Below are 17,623 nucleotides of genomic sequence, written 5' to 3'. Positions count from 1 at the left end.
ATTAGCAAAGATAAGTCCAAAGAAACATGTTTTCAATTAAAGCACATAATTAGGAAGGCAAATGTAAAACCATGCAAATAGTATGAATAAGTGGGTAAAGAGTAGATAAAAACCACTCAATTGAGCACAAGATAAACCATAAAATAGTTGTTTATCATAGGTTTGCAATTTTCTTTGAAGGACATCCCCCAATTTTGCGTGTTTCGCTAAATTACCGCATTGTTATTGTTTGGCACAGGGTTGCCGGAGATGAAGATACCATTGAGGCGTGCGTGTCGCCGAGGAAGCAGAAATGTGCGACGGAGCAGACCATGGAGTTGGATCGGTTAAGGGCGAAGGCTTTGCAGGGATGGAGTCGGACGAGTACGATTTACAGGAAGATGAAACAGAACACGACCATCATACAGAGACCAATGTAGGCAATGGGGATGCGGTTGAATTGGAAGACAATTTGGACGGCGTCAGAGGAATGTCTGACAATTATGCGGATGATGACTTGTACGCTGTTGATTCCTACGAATTGATAGGTTCGATTGATTTTTTGAACTTGAGCGAGGATGAGGTTCATCGCTTTAAATTCGCAGATGTTGACATTGCATTTGAGTTCTACCAGCAATATGCAAAGCACCACCATGGCTTCGGCGCGAGACGTTCCAGAAGCGAAAAATGTGGCGAAGTAAGGATATGGCAGGAGTTCGTGTGCCACTGACAAGGGTACCGATCCTCGAAGTTCTAATCAATGCCTAACCGGCAAAAGAGGCCGAGGGCCGAGACACGGTGTGGATGCCCTGCAAGGATGCTACTTCGCATGGACGATGAATCAGGACGTTGGCACGTTGCGTACTTTTCAGACGCGCATAACCACCACGTTCTTGAGTTGCGATTTTCTTCCATGCTCCCAGGCCATTAGAGGATGAGCGAAGCGGACATCGAGCAGATGAATGACATGAGCAAAGGGGGCATTGGCGTTTCGCGAATCTACAGTTTTATGGCGAGCCTAGCCGGCGGGTATCATAATGTCCCGTACACAACAAGGGACATGCACAATGTAAATGCGAAGCAACGAAGGGAGGGTGGCCTAGATGCAGAATCGTGCTTAAGGTATCTCCGAGAGTGCAAGGCAAAAGATCCAGCACTGTACTACAAAGAAGTTGTTGACGGGGAGGGCGTGTTACAACATTTGTTTTGGTGTGACGGCACCAGCCAAATTGATTACCAGGTATTTGGAGACGTGGTTGTATTTGATGCAACGTACAAGAAAAACATTTACCTTTCACCTCTTGTAGTATTCTCCGGTGTGAATCACCACAACCAAACGGTTGTCTTTGCCGCTGTACTGGTGGCAGACGAGAAATAAGAGACCTATGTTTGGCTACTTCAACAGTTGCAAACTGCAATAAAAGGGAAGGCTCCCGGTCCATAATAACCGACAGTGACAGGCAAATGAAGTCTGTGATCGAGCAAGTTTTTCCAGAGGCTCACCATCGACTCTGTGCTTGGCACCTACTCCGAAACGCCACGAGAAACATCGGAAAGCCTAAATTCACTAGGATGTTTAGGGATTGCATGCTTGGCGACTATGAGGTCGGAACATTCCAGAGAAAGTGGTTTGATATGGTGGAGAAATTTGGCGTCGCCGATAAAAGATGAGTACAAGACATGTACGAGAGAAGGCACAGTTGGGCCACAACACACATACGAGGAAAGTTCTTTGCCGAATTTCGCACAACATCAAGGTGCGAGGGCTTGCACGCTATGATATCACGGTATGTTAAGTCTCGATACAGTTACACTGATTTTTTATGTCATTTCCATCTATGCTTGATGTTTGTGCGTGCAAAGAAAGTGGAGGCCGATTTCGAGTGTGCAAAGAGTGACCCTGTTATGACCACCAACCTGAAACAGTTGGAGCAGAGTGCAGCCGGGAACTACACTCGGGCAATATTCTATTTGTTTGTTCCCATTCTTGACAGGGCCTGTGCAATGAGGGTGGTTGATTCTAAAGACAACGGTTTGTATTTTATTCACACCGTCTCTCGATACGGCACTCTGGGGAAGGATTGGCGTGTTGTTGCAATGTCTGAAATGAGCGAGGTCCGATGCATGTGCATGAGAATGGAATGTTTTGGGGTCCCCTGCGAACATATACTTGCGGTGCTTGTTCTTAACAATTTTCATGAGATCCCAAGGTCTCTGATATTGCCGAGATGGACCAAGGATGCAAAAGTTGTGGCGGTGCAGTCGATGGGCATGATTTGGGATTCTGTACAACTAACGCAACATTGGTGCTTGATGGATTGGTACCGGAAAGTGTGCAAAATTGCATGTCACAACACTGAAAAGTTCCAGTTTGCAAGAGATATTGCCATGCTGATGCTGAAGCACTTTGGGAACGAAGATGTAGCGGACACCAGTTTTCTACCCGAGGGGCCACCCACTGAGGGTGGCAGAGCCCTGGCACGGAATCCACCCAGGCCTAATACAAAGGGTAACAGTGCTAACGGTGGAAAGAAAACCCATCAATGTCGTTTGTGCTGGGAGGTGGGACACAATAGGACGACGTGTCCAGACCGCCGCACAATGGAGTCATCCAGCGCAGTTGCGGATGACATGGATTCGATGGACACTGACATGATGGGTTAGTCATTTTATAGATGAACTAGTTAACATTTATGCCTTGTTAAATGGTTCTAATCATTTGGTTTTTACATTGGTGTCAGCTCTATGATAACCTATCCGGGGATCTGTATGCGACCGCGGAGATTCCTTCGTTCATATGCTCCGATAGTGACATGCAGGTTGGGTTTGTTAACAGCGACTTTGCTGGGACTAACACATCTAGGCCAGTCATGTCTCTCGCCGATTGAGCAGAGGGGGCCTATAGTCGTCACCACCGTGTGTTGCAACGGTAGGTTGGTCGAACCTTTTCATATTCTTTGGTAGGCGGTAGCCGCACACCGAATATTGTCTGCATTTCATATTGGGATAGAACCACTGTCTGAATTACAAAGTTGATTTTGTTAAACTACATATACCTGAGGATCTCTATATGTTGTCGACGTTAAAAAAAGTTTATGCTATGTTGGCTTTCGTTGGTATGTGGCTGTGCTCTAGAATTAACTGATTTTAATCGTGTATTTTCAGTAAAACTATAGAGAGGAACCGACGACTGATTCCAGAAGTGGAGGTGTAAAGTGGTGTCGTGCGAAGAGCTGCAAATCCACTGTCAAACCTAATGTATTATATATCGTTTTTTGTCAACCCTTTTGTTGAACCGGACATGGTAGTTAGGGGCATCTTTATAACGATTCTATGTTAAGTGGATATTTTGTATGTATGTTAAGTGGATATTTTGTATGTAACGTTTATGTGGATATTTAGTATGTAACATTTAGCCCAATCCAGAAGAACTCCGTCATCCTTGTACGGAATATAGCGGCCGGATTTCCTGCGTCCATGCAACTGTAAAGGATCCCCCGCTCAGGACGTTCGTCATAGTGGAGGGGGAAAAGGTTACAGGAGGACCTTTGTGAGTATGGAATACCAGGCGCGATGAAGCTCTGTTAGGGAGGGAACATATATAAACTGCAAGTTCTCTAAACGCTGTACGAGATAGGTAGAGGTGGAAAATGGCCAGTGTATCGAAGAGACTGCAAATGTAATTATTAATGTTGGGTATTGAAAATATCGAGGTGTTTAAAGCGAGTCTAATTTGAATCTTGATTTAGTTCCAAAATAAATTTAAAATCAAATTGAAAACTATTTTAAAACCAAAAATTAATATTTAATTGAATTTAAATCTATAATTAAAGCCAAAGGTTAATCAATGTAAATATACATAAATTCACCTTCAAAATATGGTGAGTATTAACGTGCCTAACAGGTTTTGTATATTAAAGCTAACGATCCGTAACTTGTGCCAGTAGTCTCACCAGTTATCGATACCCGTCAGTTTACAGCAATCTTAGCTTCGCTGGCCACCAAACTACAGTTATGACGAACGGATTTTTTTTATGGTAAAGAATTTCACAAAAGTAATCACGTTGTAAGTATAGTTTCTAAACCAACAAAGAATCCTTTCATACAAAATCTTGTTTGGTTGTCACTTAAGCAAATCCAATAAAAATAATAACCGAAGTATTTAAACCTCGGGTCGTCTCTCAAGGAATTGCAGGGAGGTGTGTTACTTATAACTGGTTATGAGTTTTCTGAAAAATTTTTGAATGAGGAATGGAAAAATAAATGATTATAAATTAAAGTAATGAAAATTAACAAGAGGTTTTATGTAATTAAAATAAAAAGCCTTGGCTAGGAGAAGATTAATTGGAAGTTCTATCCTTGTTGAATTTCTCAAGATTAATAGTAATAGGTTGTTGTTTCTACTTAGTTAACCCTTACCGAATAAAGGAAAGTCAAGTAGGGAGCCAACTTCTATTCACAAGTCCTAATCCTCTCCCTTGGGAAGGATTACGTTAGTGGCCAGAGAGCCAGCCAACAACTTCTAATTTAACTAATCACTTGAGCATTTCAACTCTAGGGTCTCCTTTTAATCAACCCCCAAGTCAAGTTAGAAGCCTACTCCATTGACATGAATACCAAATCCACATACACATACAAGGGGTAGAAAAAGACATAATAATTGGAATTGAATTGAGATAATTAAGCAAATAAAGAAATTAAATAGAAAAATACTCTTTGTATTAATAAATTAACAAGAGAAGAAGATAAACTAAAGTAATAGAATAAATCAAAGTATAAGAAAACTAAATTAAAGGAACATTGAACTTGGATTTGAGAAGAAATTGAAAGAAGAAATCCTAAATCCTAAAACCTAGAGAGAGGAGAGAGCCTCTCTCCAGAATCTACATCTAAAACCTAAATTGCTAATAATGAGAAGTGTCTCTTCATTACTCCACTCTGCAGCCTCTAATCTGTGTTTTCTGGACCGAGAACTGGGTCAAAAACAGCTCAGAAATCGCTGGGGCGAATTCTGATACGCTGAATTTTTGCAGATGCACGCCTGCGCGTGATGCACGTGTGCGCGTGATGCACGCGTGCATGCCGATTATCTTCAAGGAAATTATAGCAAATTATATATCATTTTGAAGCCCCAGATGTTAGCTTTTCAACGCATCTGGAACCGCCTCAATTGGACCTCTGTAGCTCAAGTTATGATCGATTTAGTACGAAGAGGTCAGGCTGGACAACTTATCAATTCCTTCAATTTCTTGTATTCCTTCCACTTTTGCATGCTTCCTTTTCATTCTCTAAGCTATTCCTGCCCTATAAACCCTGAAATCACTTAACACACATATCACGGTATCAAATGATAATAAGAGGGGATTAAACATAGAAAATTTAAGGCCAAAGAAGCATGTTTTCAATCATAGCACAAAATTAGGAAGGAAAATGTAAAACATGCGAATTATATGAATAAATGTAAGAATAGTGGATAAAATCCACTCAATTAAGCACAAGATGTACCACGTATTAGTGGTGCATCAACTTACCATGACACACGACTGGTTACTTCTCAGCCGGACCCAGTCCATACACGCAATCCCGATAATATTGCAGGACTCATTCAACAAACCGACCCCGACTCAGCACAGGAGTGCCGACGAGCTCGCGGAACTGTCGATCTCGGATCTGATCGACTTCATCTGCACGGACGAAAATTTTTCAGACTGTAACATGATCCTCGCAGCGCTCGAAGAGATGAGAGTCAAACTCAAGGACAAAATTCGCCTGTACCGTGAACAACTGGCTGTGGCAAACGTGGCGCAAGCGACTCCCTGTGTAAAGTAGAGTGCGACGGAGTTGGAACTACGGGTGGCGGAGTTAGAAAGGAAGCATGCAGTGCTGTGCCGCCGTGCTGGTGCTACACCTCCACGGTCGGTACAAGCCCATAACCAGCCGGGGACACCACCCGCGGATGACGACGTTGCGGGAGGTCGTTGATTTGGAGGTCAGATGCACGTCTCCTAAAAAAACTCCCTTCATCTACCTCTTTGCAATAGACAATTGTAACTGGTTACGTTGTGTAGTAGCTTGTGTACGTATTTGAAATTGAATCTGGTTTAATCGCGGTTTTGAAATGCTTTGTAAGGGATCTTGGCTTCTTGATGTAATTTGAGACACCCGATGTGATGAATTAAAGCTTTCTGTCCTGCTAACAATACTCATCGGGAACAGTAACTAATAAGTATATAAACCCGTGCCATTAGGCAGTAGAGTTACTATGCCAGTATTTTTTTTAGGTGATTGTTATGGTACCTAAAAGTGTTTGCCTAACTTACCAAAAAGGGTTAAAGATCAATATTTAATTTTAAAAGTATAAAAGTAAATAATTATTAAATATTCAAAAGTTGCCATAAAAAGTAGGTCATTAAAATTCAACATTGTACTTTACAAACGGATTGCTATAAAACAACATGGATCGGGTGTATTTTGATGGGGGCGGGGGGTGGGAGATACAGGAGTTCTCAATATATATGCATGCGGTAGTCTTGCAGCGCAAGCCGCTCGAAGACACACACATGGTCGTGTCTTAATTGGCATGCAGTTGCTAGGACAGACCAACCTGTTCTAAAATATCCGTTCGTCCTCCCGGGATAGTGCCTATACTGAACGGTCCATGCGCCCCTTTCGTTGGTAATCGAAATTAGGCTATCCTCGTAGACTCCCGGCAGAGGTGGGACATTCGGCTGGAAACGAAAGCATATTTTTAATTGAGTTCAATCAAATAATTGACTAGAACAATAGCACCAGAAATAATTGCCGTTAAAATTAAACATTTATAGTATAGAATTACCAAATATAGTCCAATGTAATGTAATTCGGTAAGGACATATATGTGGACAGAGATAGCACTTACGAGCATACGGGATGCTAATATGTTGTCGACGATTGGCATGACAAAGAATGGATTGAACCCATCGGCTATGTGCATTATCCTAGGGGTGATAAACCCTATTTTTAGGGCTTATCTTGTGCTTAATTTAGTAGATTTTATCCATTATTCTCACATTTATTCATATAATTCGCATGTTTTACATTTTCCTTCCTAATTTTATACTATAATTGAAAACATATTTCTTTGGCCTTAAATTTGCTAATTTTAATCCCCTCTTATTACCATTCGATGCCGTGATATGTTTGCTGAGTGTTTTCAGGGTTTATAGGGCAAGAATGGCTTAGAGGACGGAAAGGAAGCATGCAAAAGTGGAAGGAACACAAGAAAATGATATTTTGAGAAGCTGGCAGCGACGCGTACGCGTGACCAGTGCAGCAGACAAGCGATGCGTACGTGTGACATGACGCGTACGCATGACCAGGATTTTGTCAAGCGACACGTACGCGTGGGCGACGAGTACGCGTGATAAAGCATCACGTGCTGCAGGTATCAGAAAATGCTGGGGGCGATTTTTGGACTATTTTTGGCCTAGTTTTTCCAGCCAAAAAACACAGATTAGAGGCTGCAGAGTGGGGGAATCATTCATTCACACCTCATTATTCACATATTAGGTTTTGAGATGTAGTTTTTCTAGAGAGAGAGGCTCTTTCCTCTCTCTAGGTTTTAGGATTCTTAGTTTTATTCCTTCTCAAATTCTGAATTTTATCTTATTTCAATTTAGTTTCTCTTCTACTTTTATTTGTTCTAATATTCTAGTTTATTTACGTCCCTTGTTGATTACTTTATATTGCCAATTTAATTTATGAACTCTTCATGTTAGATTCGATTTCCCTTTTAATGCAATTTGAGGTATTTCATGTTTATTGCTTCTTCCTTTATTTGTTATTGTTGATTCCTTGCAATTGTTGGTTTAGATTTTATTATCTCTTATTAATTTTCTATGTTTTTATTTTATGCCTTCCAAGTGTTTGATGAAATGCTTGGTTGGATTTTAAGTTAGCTCTTTATGTTCTTAGCTTGGATTGAGTAATTTGGAGACTCTTGAATTGTCAAATTCTCTTGTTGGTTGGTGATTGAGACTTGCTAGTTGGCTTGAACTTCACTAACTCTAGTCTTTGATTAGGACTTGTGAACTCAAGTTGATTTGTTCACTTGACTTACCTTCAATTGTTAGAGGTTGACTAAGTAAGAGCAAAAGGCAATTACTATCATAAGTGACTATGATAATGGGGATAGGAATTCCAATTCTCAATTCTTGTTAGGACTTTTCTTAGTTATTATTTTACTTCCTTGTCATTTACATTCCTTGTTCAACATTTAAAAAACCCCCAAAAAGATACTTTTCCATAACCAATAGTAACATACTTCCCTGCAATTCCTTGAGAGACGACCTGAGGTTTAATACTTCGGTTAATTTTATTGGGTTTTCTTAAGTGACAAACAAATTAAATTTGATTGAGGTTTAAGTGTCGGTTTAGAACTATACTTACAATGCGCTTATTTTTTTGTGAAATTCTTTACCGACAAATTATCCCCCATCAATTTTTGGTGCTGTTGCCAGGGAATTGCAAACGTGTGCCTTATTATTGGTTATTGTATATATTTACCTTTTGCTTGTTTGTAGTTTTTGTTAGTTTAGGACTTTTTTGGTTATTTTTATTAGTTTTTATTTTTATTTGCTACTATGAATTCTCATCCCTTTGGCTATGAGTGTGGTTACAATTAAGTTGTAGAAAGTGGAGATTACAATGAAGGCTTGCATCAAGGATGGAACAATCAAAGATGGGAGGAGCCACAAGGATTTGATCAACCCTCTTGGAAACAACCTCCTCCAATGAACTATGAACAACAACCATTCTATGATGCATACTAAGACAATGGTTATGGTGGACCTATTCGTGACAATCAACAACCTCCACCATATGCCTATGAACCCCCTCCTCAACATAGCTCTTAACCACCATTCTCACAAGCCCACTTTCTACCAAACACCCCCTATGATCCTAACCCATACCCATCATACCAACCACCTTATGAGCCATATGAACCATACATAGAGCCACCCATATTCTAACACAATTACTCCCAAGAATCACCAGCTCCATATACACCATGTCCATATCCATATCCATCAATCCAAGAGCAATATGATCCTAATTATGCTATCCAAGCGAAACAAGAGTAAAGGGATCGTCTCAAGGAAACACTAGATCAACTTCAAGCAACCATTCATCAAATGGAGCAAGTGGAAAGCCGGAAAGCACACGAAGCTCTCATGGCTAAAAAATCCCAACTTGAGAACAAGGGATTGAAGTGTGTTGTGCAACAAGTAGAAAAGATGGAGAGCGTTGAACCACCATATCCGTATCATGATGAACCACCCTCTTATCATGAACCTTTCCTCTCAAGCGATGAACCCACCCTCATATCCACTCCAGTCTCCAATGGATGACATCCTTGGTTTTTTTTTTTCAAGAGCAAAGAGAGATGCAAAGGGAGGTACTAGAATTCACGGCTGCCTTGACCGAGGTAGTAAATCGATTAGCTTCCCAACATTTGGACACTCAAGGAACTCCCATAGCTACATGTGGAGAATCAATAGGAGAGCGTAGCATGAAGGAGACACTAAAAACTCCGGTGGGCAATGAGGAACGTGACTTTGTATTGGAACAAGTGGAGGAAGCCGTAATAGTTGAAGAGGAAGAAGTGGTTGAAGACTTAGGAGATGCCGAACCTCCATGGGAATCAAGAGTTGTAGAGTATTCCTCCAAGAAGATTGAAATTGATGTCAAGGAGGCTAGTGCACAACCTCCATGGCATATTCCCTATGGAGAATTGGATGGAATAGATCAAGAAGGAAGTTCCCTTGGTGATGATGATCATGAATCAAGTCTTCCTAGTGAGGAATCTACATCCACAAATGAACTCCTTGGGTATGAAGAACCTTCTCTGAGTGAGTTTGAGAATGATGTGGAAGCGGAAGTCTTTCAGAAAGGTTGGATGGGAGTTGAATGTGCTTTGTCAAGATCGTTGGAGACTTCTCTACCTTGGTTGTCATCTAATTCTTCATTTGAGTGGGTAAGACTTATCTCCATTCGCTTTACTGTCCCACTTGAGTATAGTATACTTGAAACGGATGGCCAAATTAGGAGGCTTTGTGGAATTAAGCATAAGAGAAGGATGTTTAGTGGTTGGAGTTACAAATCAAGACTCATCGAGATTGACATTTCAAAAGCTAGATGCGAGGGTGGGACTAGTGAACATTTGGGTGGATCTAAGAGAAGAGTTTGGTATTGCATTGAGAATTCGGATTGCTTGCCACCTGATTAGAACAATGATGATCCGCTCAAAGACAGGTGTAGAAACAAGATTTGGGATCCCGGCATACGAGAGGATCAACTTTGGGAGCTCAAAACTTGTGAAGAACTTCATCAAGGCTTGGTGAATTTATTCAGGAACGCTGGAGCTTATTGGAAGTCCAAACATTGGTGGGAGTTTCAAGACGAGTTCAAGCACAAGCCACCATGACAAGGAGCTCTCCAAATGTCCAACTTAAGGACTTAAACTAAAAGTGCTAGGTAGGAGACACCCCACCATGGTAAACTCTTCCTATTTTATCTTTTATTTATGTTGGTAATAAGTTGCATTTTTATTTTTAGTTAGAATTATTTAGTTTATGTTGGTGATTTACTGGTTTAATAATGTTTGGATTTATTTTGGTAGCTTGTTAGTTAAAAAAAAAGAGGGTGTGACGCGTACGCGTGACCCACGCATACGCGTTGATGCGAATTTCACTCTCAGGTAAAAAGTTACAGAGAGTTGAGCTGAAACCGCGCGAGAGAGGTGCCAGGCGCACAACCCCACCCACGCGTGCACGTCGCCGATGCGTACGCGTCATATTCATTTCTGGCCTTCCACGTGTGGGCGTGACTGACGCGTACGCATCGTATCAAAATGCTACCCCAATGCAAAGTTACAGAAAGTTGCACAAAAAACGGTGTATGAATTGTGCGTTTAGCACAATTTAACCCGACGCGTATACGTGTCTCACGCGTACGCATCACATTCATTTCCCTCCACCCACGCACACGCGTGAGCCACGCGTACGCGTGGGTTTGAATTCACTAACACCCCCTTACGCGTGAACCCTACCCACTCACGTCGTTCACCCCTTTGTTCCTCAACGTCTCTTTTTCTTCTCCCTCCAAACTCCCATTGCCACCATTATCAACCTCCATCAACCACCACCACCCACATCCATCCGGCGAACCCGAACTGCCGCCGGCCACCACCTCTCTCTTCCCTTTTCTCTTCTCTTCTTTCCCTTCTCCTCCTCTTCTCCTCTCTCGTTCCATCTTCCTCTCCCTGCCACCACAGTAACCACCGTGGCTAGCCACTGCGCCGCTATTGTAGCTGCCACTTCTGGGCCAGCATTGCTCCACCTTCTCTCTCCTTCCAGCTCTATCTCTGTTTCTGCTTCTGAAACCCTTACAGGTTTCCCCTGTTCTTCCTTCTACGTTCTTTCTATTCTGTTTAGTTAGTACACTTAGCTTAGTTTAATTGAGTTTTAGTTAGTTAGTTAGAATTGCATGCGGTTAGGTAGTTAAATGATTTTGTAGGGGATTTAGGTTTGAATTCTGTTGTTTATTCTATCTGAAATTGGTTTTTTCTGTTGTCGAATGACTTGCCCCTGTGTTAATTTGGTTTGTGGATGCTGCTGCATAGTTGTTCTTGTTGTTTCCCTGTTGTTGATGATTGCTATTTGATATGAGCAATTTATGGATTTTCTGCAGTGATACCAATTTTGCTTAATGTTCGATTCTAAGTTGTTATTGCTGCTGTGTTCCTATTTATTGCTATTGTTTGGAATGAGTATATTCTAGATTTTATTCCTTCTTCTGATATACGGATAAGTTCAGAATATTACTTGTGTAGTGAAGGTGATTTCGCTCATTTTCTGAAATTGACTTATCCTTGCTGCTGCATGATGGCTTATTTGTTTAGTTCATACGAATGCACATGTGATTTGTGTGTGTTTAGTAGTTGATATATTCATATGAAACTTGGTTTGATGGATTAAAATTGGCTGCTCTGTTTGAATATGCATATCAGCTCATATGAAATTATAGTTGCTGATTTGTCTGAATTGTTTTGAACTCATATGAGCTGCATATTGCTGCTATGCTGCTCTAGCTTGATGTTAAATGAATCATATGGATTTACTATTCACTGCATCTGTTTGAATTTCTCTAAATTCATATGACTTGTTATTTACTGCTGTTTTAATCCAGAAACACTCATTTTACTGCCGGAATGCTGCCCAAATTTTTCTGAAAACTATTTTACTCAACTTTCACTCATGAATTGACTTTAGTACTTTTGAATTGTGATTTATTTGGTTTAAACCAAAGCCAATTCATGGGGTGATGGGTTAGCATTTCCGTTCCTTTTGGTTCCCTTTCTATTTGAAATGCAGTGTTGCTGATTTCAACTCTTTTTGTGCTTCTTTCATTATATATTTCATCATCAATGACTTGCATTGTATGCATGGATATGAGCTTGCTTGTTCTTAAACCTTTTGAACTTCTTTTAGTTAGGAACTACATTACTGATGAGCGGATATTTTATACGCTTTTTGGGGTTAATTTCATATAGTTTTTAGTATGTTTTAGTTAGTTTTTAATTCATTTTCATTAGTTTCTAGGCAAAATTCATATTTCTGGACTTTACTATGAGTTTGTATGTTTTTCTGTAATTTCAGGTATTTTCTGGCTGAAATTGAGGGAGCTGAGCAAAAATCTGATTCAGGTTGAAAAAGGACTGCTGATGCTGTTGGATCCTGACCTCTCTGCACTCAGAATAGAATTTCTGGAGCTACAGGAGTCCAATTGACACGCTTCCAATTGCGTTGGAAAGTAGACATCTAGGGCTTTCCATCAATATATAATAGTCCATACTTTGCTCAAGGATAGATGACGTAAACTGGCGTTCAACGCCAGTTCCATGTTGCAGTCTGGCGTCCAGCGCCAGAAACACGTTACAAGTTGGAGTTCAACGCCAGAAACAGGTTACAGCCTGGCGTTGAACGCCCAAAACAGCCCAGGCACGTGAGAAGCTTTAGTCTCAGCCCCAGCACACACCAAGTGGGCCCCAGAAGTAGATTTCTGCACTATCTATCATAGTTTACTCATTTTCTGTAAACCTAGGTTACTAGTTTAGTATTTAAACAACTTTTAGAGACTTATTTTGTATCTCATGACATTTTAGATCTAAACTTTGTACTCTTTGACAGCATGAGTTTCTAAACTCCATTGTTGGGAGTGAGGAGCTCTGCTGTGTCTCGATGAATTAATGCAAGTATTTCTGTTTTCCATTCAAACATGCGTGTTCCTATCTAAGATATTCATTCGCACTTCAACATGAATGTGATGAACGTGACAATCATCATCATTCCCCCACGAACGCGTGCCTGACAACCACCTCTGTTCCACCGTAGAATGAATGAATATCTCTTGGATCTCTTAATCAGAATCTTCGTGGTATAAGCTAGATTGTCTGTAGTATTCTGAGTAGGATTCAGGAATTGAATGACTGTGACGAGCTTCAAACTCGCGAGTGCTGGGCGTAGTGACAGACGCAAAAGGATAGTAAATCCTATTCTGGTACGATTGAGAACCTGCAGATGATTAGCCGTGCGGTGACAGTGCACCTGGACCCTTTTCACTGGAAGGATGGATGGTAGCCATTGACAACGGTGATCCACCAACACACAGCTTGCCATAGGAGGACGTGCGTGCGTGAACAAGAAGATAGAGGAAAGCAGAAATTCAGAAGACTAAGCATCTCCAAAACTCCAACATATTCCCCATTACTGCATACAAGTATAATTTGTGTTCTGCCTTTTACTTTTTACAATTCAAACTAAAAATTATTATTGATATTATATCCTGACTAAGAGTTACAAGATAACCATAGCTTGCTTCAAGCCAACAATCTCCGTGGGATCGACCCTTACTCACGTAAGGTATTACTTGGATGACCCAGTGCACTTGCTGGTTAGTTGTGTGAAATTGTAAGAGAGTAATGTGAACATTGACATCACAATTTCGTGCACCAATTACCATGCCACTAATTTTAACCCACTTCTCTAACTTTTAACTACATTGACTTTCTCACTTTTCTTTTTAGTTTTCACTCTTTTCAAACTAACTCTTTTAATTTCTTTCGAGGCATGATACTGGTTGGTTCTTAACAAACAAGCATTCTGAATTTTATTAAATAGATTATTGGATTGTGATTTCTGATTGATTTCTTTGAATCCTACCTTTCTTTCATTCCAAGGATTTATCCCTTTGTGACTCACTTCATGCTTTAGCTTTAACTCCTCTGTTGCCTATCTTCTGTTTGTTTTGCTTACATATTGTTTGCCTTTCTATTTTTCTGCTTTGTTTAATAATCTGTATCCTGTAAATTCTATTTTTAGGATGTCCGACAGAGGGAAAGGCAAAGCCAAGGTCATCTTCAGTAAGAGGAAAATGTCGTAGCCATCCACTGAGCCGGCGACCTTAGGCTTATCAGAGCGGAAGCTTAATGAGAAGGAGAAGGCTGACCAAGCTATGCCTTCTAACAACTTATATAAGTTTTCCAACCTATACTGTGAGCTCAGATTTGAGCACTTTGATAAGTGGAACCTCATTGTGGAAAAGAAACTAGCTGTACCCTCCGATCGGAAGCAGTATACTGAGCGTCGGATTGCGGAGAGGGGTTGGGTATTCTGGACAGGGAGTTAGTGCGAGTGAACGAGTCTTGGGTCCGGGAATTCTATTGGAATTTCTACTGAGCGACCCTTGATGCAGTTCATCTCAGAAACAGACAGATTCTAATTACAGAGGAGGCTATTGAGGACATCCTCTACTTTCAGCCTAAGATCAGTGATAAGGATGCCTTCCATCAAGCTGAGGAGGATATTAAATGCATGAGTTTTGATTGGGATGCAGTGCATCATATGATTGCCCTTCCTAATGCCCCTTGGGAGCATGGATCATCGAAAGAGACTCCAAGAGGCATTAAGTTCAATTATCTGACACAGGAGGCCAAGCTATGGCAGCAGATCCTATGTACCTATGTCATGCCCAGTACTCATTCTATTGAGGTCCCAGCCGATATGGTAGTTCTGATTTGGTGTGTCTTAGAGGGAAAGGAGTTGTACCTTCTACGACTCATCAGGAGATACATGTACCGGGCCAATATCAGAGGCAACCTGCCATTCCCTTGTTTGGTCACACAGCTAGCTCACCGGGTTGAGGTACCTTGGGAGCAGGGCGATAAGGCACCAGCCGCTCATGGTAAGGAGAAGGTTATCCCTTGGGGTGACTGGTTTGGTGACCGCCCAGTAGCCCAGCACAGAGACCGAGCAGCCATAGCAGCAGCTACTAAGCTGACTACTTCTTCAGCTGCAGTAGGACCATCTGCACAATCTCGATCAGCACCTTCATTTGCATCACAGCCGGTCTATCGTCTTGTGCAGCGCCTCTTTGAGCGCATGGATTGGATGGAGCGGCACCTGTTGCGACGTTATGAGCAGTTTGAGCATCGCAACAAGCGACGCTATGCACATTTGAAGTTGATTGTGACTTCAGGGCGTACTGACATCCCCTCTGAGCCTGACACACCCTCGGAGCAGTCCGAGGAGGAGAAGGATGAGCAGGAGGAGGCCTAGCAGGAGGCGACTCAGCCTGAGCACCCTACAGAGCCACAGGCACCTGCACAGCCACAGCTAACAGAGCCAGAGGCACATCCTTCGACAGGCGACGATAGAGATGCAGACGTTGACCTCGCTCACCCGACTTGATTTGAGGAGCATCGAGGACGATGCTGTTATTTAAGTGTCGGGAGGTCGCCATCATCAGCAGAGTCTATATTTTGGTGAACCATTTCAGACTTTTGTTCTATTTTGCTTTATTTTGTTTTATTTTTTTAGTACTTGCACATTTTTACTTTATTGTACTTTTGTTTATTTTTACTTTGGTGCATTTTGTACTTTGGCTTGTATATATCCTAGACTTCTAGTTTGAATTGCACTTTTAGTTTATTAGTTGTGATTTTGAAAAATATGGATTATTGAGCTTAGTTTACCCTTTTGCATATGAGGCTTTGGTTTGATTGAAAATAGGGAGTGAACTAAAAATTTTTAATAATTTTTCATAATCACAATATTTCATTTAGTATATATATATATATATAATAAATGTTGGTCAATTTGATGAAATTTTTAAGGAATGTTTCTTTTTCCTTAAAAAGGGCATTAAGATTCACATTGATTTGAGTTAAAACTTTTTGAAACTTGCATAATATATATATAGTTTGGAATATGGTTTTTGAGCTAAGAACACACAACCCGTGAGTTTTTTAGCTTAATTATATGGTTACATTATTTAACCATGATTTTTATTCTTGTGTGTTTTCTTCTCTATGATTGTAATCTTTGGTTTGTTCCATTCTATATGTCCATTATTTAGTGTATATTCATGCATATATGTGATTGAGGCCATCATTTGATTATAGCTCACTTATCCCAAATAGCCTACCATTTCATTTACCTTTGTTTGCCACGTTGAGCCTTTTTAACCCCCATTTGTTCTTTATATTACCACATCACTAGCCTTAAGCGGAAAAGCAATTAATTACCCTATTTGAATCTTTGGTTAGCTTAAGATAGTGTGTGTCAACTAAGTGTGGGAAAATGTAGGAACTATGGTTGATGAAAATGTGTTTTGTTCTGATTGACAAATATTGAGAATTTGGGTGCTCACTCATGTGAAATTAGAGAAACCATATGCATTGATATATTATGCTTTCAATTATAAAAAAAAGACAAGAAATAAATGAATAAGGGACAAAATTACCCCAATGTTAAGTTCACTAAAAAGATCAATGCATATGAGATGGAATTAAAACTGATACATGAGTGTGTGAAAATATGCAAAAGTGAGAATTTGGGTAGCTAAGCATGATTTTAGAATTGTATAGAGAGTGTGCACGTGTTAGGTGAGAACTCAGGTTAGTCAAAGATTCAAATGATAGCTCACTTGGCCATACATATATGCTCACCCTTACCTTAGCCCTCTTACAACCTTGAAACGCCCTCATGATATTTGCATTTGTACACTTGATAATTGTTGATTGGTTAGATGAAGAAAAAAGTTTTAGAAAGCATGATTAGAGGAGATTTGAGTGGTTTAACCCCAAACGCTTGAGTGATTAGAGTACATATACAAATCCAGTGAGGGTTCAATTGCTCATTTCCGTATGTCCATATTTGATCATTGCTTGTCTTGCAAGTTTGTGAACTCTTTTGATTAACTCAACTCAATTGTGAATGTGCTTTGATATGATTGATTTAGTCCTTGATTGTGCATATATGATTTCTTAGAAATTTGACTCACTTTGACTACATATATATATATATATATATATATATATATATATATATATATATATATATATATATATATATATATATATATATATATATATAGCATGATGCATGATGCATGAAGATAGCTTGTATTTGGATAGGTTGCATTGCATAAGTTCTACCATTTTGCCTTCATACTTTTGGTTCTCTTGAGCTTAGCATGAGGACATGCTAATGTTTAAGTGTGGGGAGATTGATAAACCCCATTTTCAGGGTTTATCTTGTGCTTA

At 40.4% G+C, this 17,623-nt stretch overlaps 2 pseudogenes; both read left to right on the top strand.

Annotated features, from left to right (window-relative positions):
- Positions 1-913: 913 nt before the first annotated feature.
- LOC107633050 (protein FAR1-RELATED SEQUENCE 5-like) lies at positions 914-2,635 on the top strand (annotated as a pseudogene).
- Positions 2,636-14,400: 11,765 nt separating this feature from the next.
- LOC148570489 (uncharacterized) lies at positions 14,401-15,635 on the top strand (annotated as a pseudogene).
- Positions 15,636-17,623: the final 1,988 nt, after the last annotated feature.

Source organism: Arachis ipaensis, chromosome B3 (assembly GCF_059453495.1).
Source record: "Arachis ipaensis isolate K30076 ecotype BB chromosome B3, ASM5945349v1, whole genome shotgun sequence".
Classification (NCBI taxonomy): Eukaryota; Viridiplantae; Streptophyta; class Magnoliopsida; order Fabales; family Fabaceae; genus Arachis; species Arachis ipaensis.
This window is presented reverse-complemented; position numbering and strand designations above follow the sequence as displayed.